The sequence below is a fragment of the Etheostoma spectabile genome, unplaced genomic scaffold (assembly GCF_008692095.1).
Source record: "Etheostoma spectabile isolate EspeVRDwgs_2016 unplaced genomic scaffold, UIUC_Espe_1.0 scaffold00019336, whole genome shotgun sequence".
Taxonomy (NCBI): Eukaryota; Metazoa; Chordata; class Actinopteri; order Perciformes; family Percidae; genus Etheostoma; species Etheostoma spectabile.
In genome coordinates this window covers 182-2824 of record NW_022604830.1, presented here as the reverse complement: position 1 = coordinate 2824, position 2643 = coordinate 182, and the positions used below count along the sequence as shown (strand labels likewise).

General features: G+C 40.4%; 1 non-coding gene across 1 annotated transcript; it reads right to left on the bottom strand.

Moving 5' to 3' along the window:
• Positions 1 to 545: 545 nt before the first annotated feature.
• LOC116684602 (U5 spliceosomal RNA) lies at positions 546 to 655 on the bottom strand. Its single transcript, XR_004330796.1, has one exon. It is a non-coding gene; the product is annotated as a U5 spliceosomal RNA (small nuclear RNA).
• Between the last annotated feature and the right edge of the window lie 1988 nt (positions 656 to 2643).

Here is a 2643-nt window from a genome sequence, read left to right as displayed (position 1 = left end):
ACATTAATTTTCATGGCGCTGTCAACCACTTTCGCAGTTATTTATGATTCAATCTCACCATGGAAACCAGGTGTGAGGTTTCAGAGGTCTCCAGCAGAGGATGGTTTCAATCCATCGACCTCTGGGTTATAGGCCCAGCTCACTTCCGCTGCGCCACTGCTGAAAATCACCCAGATGGACTTGAAGACTTGAACCCACAATCCCTGGCTTAGGAGGCCAGTGCCTTATCCATTAGGCCACTGGGGCTTTACATTAACCATGTACACCAGTTCAGGAGAAATACATACATTTCTGGGACATAAGGAAACAGTGACCTTGACCTTTGACTTCCAAATCGAAATCAGTTCATCCGCGACTCCAAGTGGTTATGTATGCCAAATTTAAAGGGACTCCTCTCTAGGCATTCAGAGATATTGCATTCACTTCACAAGAATCAGGAACATGGAGGCAGCAGGTGTCTCCAACCACAGATCCAGACTCCACAGCTCCAGAGCCAGAAACACCTGCAGGAAGCGATCGGAGTTGCTTATTTTCACAAGTACAAAGGCTCGGCAAACAGCAAAGCCCACCAAAAGAGTTTCATCGGGGGTTCCCCTTCAAGGAAGTCTTTAGTAAAAGGCGAAAGACTTGTGTTATTGTGAAGAGAAACCAGAGTGAGTACCGCCATCTCGAGAGCAGCAGAAAACCCTAGTCGACTCAGTCCAAACCATCACGGGTAAGCCTCACTGGGTGTCCAAACTAAAATGATAAGATGCAACTTGGTAGACTCCTACTGATGTTTATATCTGATTTTACTTTTTTAAAATCAAGGCATTAAGATCAATTTCCAAAAGATGATTTTTTTTTAATTCTCTTTAGTCAACTCAGCATGGGGTTCCTAAACGCATGCATACCACTGTATGCATTTATATCATGCATTCAAAATGTAGGCCAAGTATGTACTTAAAAAAAAGAAACAGACCCGTATGATACAAAAACAGAATTTGACAGCAGAAAGCACCAATTAAGGACAGAGAAATCAGGAATCCACATAAAAGATAGTGTCAAGGTCTACCAAATGTTGCTGTTGGTTGATTGGTTGCCACCGGTTTCCAAACTTTCCTCGAAATGTCACTCCAGATTTTTCCAGCCCCTGAGCTTGAACAGCAGAGCAGGGTGGCGCAGTGGTGGGAGCGTGCTGGGCCCATAACCCCAGCGTCGATGGATCAAAACCATTCTCTGCTACTTGGTATACTTTGGGCAGTATTAAGTGTTTCACGTTTATCAAGGCATCGTTTATGAAGTGAAATGTCTACATTTGCTGAAGAGTAAACTTAATGGCATGTCAATTATATTTCATCTATAAAAATGGAAACTACAGTTCGATACCTGCCGTAACACCCATATAAAAAGATTTCAGACACTGTTTGGTTTAAATGCAACTCCCGTGGGGTCTTTGCATTCTGGATTTTTTTTTTTTTTAACCGTCATCTGGCTCATAAAGTCAATGCAGAATGAGAAACAGCATCTGCAGTCCACGTGCCAGACTTTGTCTCAGTGTGACACAATGGTAGATGCAGGAAAAACTGAGAGAGAGGCGTACAGGATGACCTAAACTGAGAACAGCTTCACTCATTGTAAGTGCAATGATATGTTAAAGGATAACAATACTTTATCAAACCATAGGAATGGTCCGAGGCCAGGTGAGGAAATAACGTAAAGATAAACAAGCACAGAACATATGTTCAAAATTTGATTAATTCAACAAATTGTCTTAAATCCTCCCGCCAGTTTCTTATTACACCAACATTTGCAGCATCCTGAGCCTTTTTCAGAAGGTTAGTACAAAAACTTAGCCTAGAGTAAAGTTATTTTAAACAGAAAAAAAAGAAAAAAAAAAAAGACATTGCAACTTTTATTGCAAGACAAAAAAGCTATACAAAAGCTCCCGCGAAAAAAATCTGGCATTTTAGACTGCAATTCTCACAAAAAAAAAAAAAAAAAAAAAAAAAAGCCCAAAAAGTCTGGAGGGACTGATGTCTCCGTCTGCTGAAAAGTACAATACATAACCATTTCCCCAGGTGTGTGGCACGCATCTTTATGCTGGAGAGCACAATGATCTTTTGCAGGTCTCTGGTACTGTGCACTCCATGTGTTGGAAAGCACAATGTTACATTACATGAGTAGTTTGCAGCTGCCGGTTGTATTATGGTGTTGTGGGGGCCGTGTATGTGTGCCAGGTGTTTTAGTGAGTCTTTACATGTGGCTCATCTGCTGTAAAGCACAATAGTGCTCCATTGGACCTCCAGGTCAAAATGACCTAGGAAAACAAAACATATGTATTTAAAACCTAATATGCAATGAAATCAGTAATTTTACTAGCAAAGATCATGTAACCACCCATGTTATTTTTGGTTAATAGAAACTCATTTCTGATAAGAAACTTAACATAAGTCAAATTTGACCCCAGACAAAAAGGAAAAAGTTTTAAACAAAAATAGACTCAAGCCTACTAGTGGGGACTTGCCATGCTGATTGTTGTAGTCATCTAAACTGACAACTTTTCGTTGCAATGTTTTAGTTTGGAGGCATGCATAAAGTAATGGCAAAAAGAAACCGTTGTGCTTCCTGGCAGATGAAATCATTCATTGCTTACATTTATCA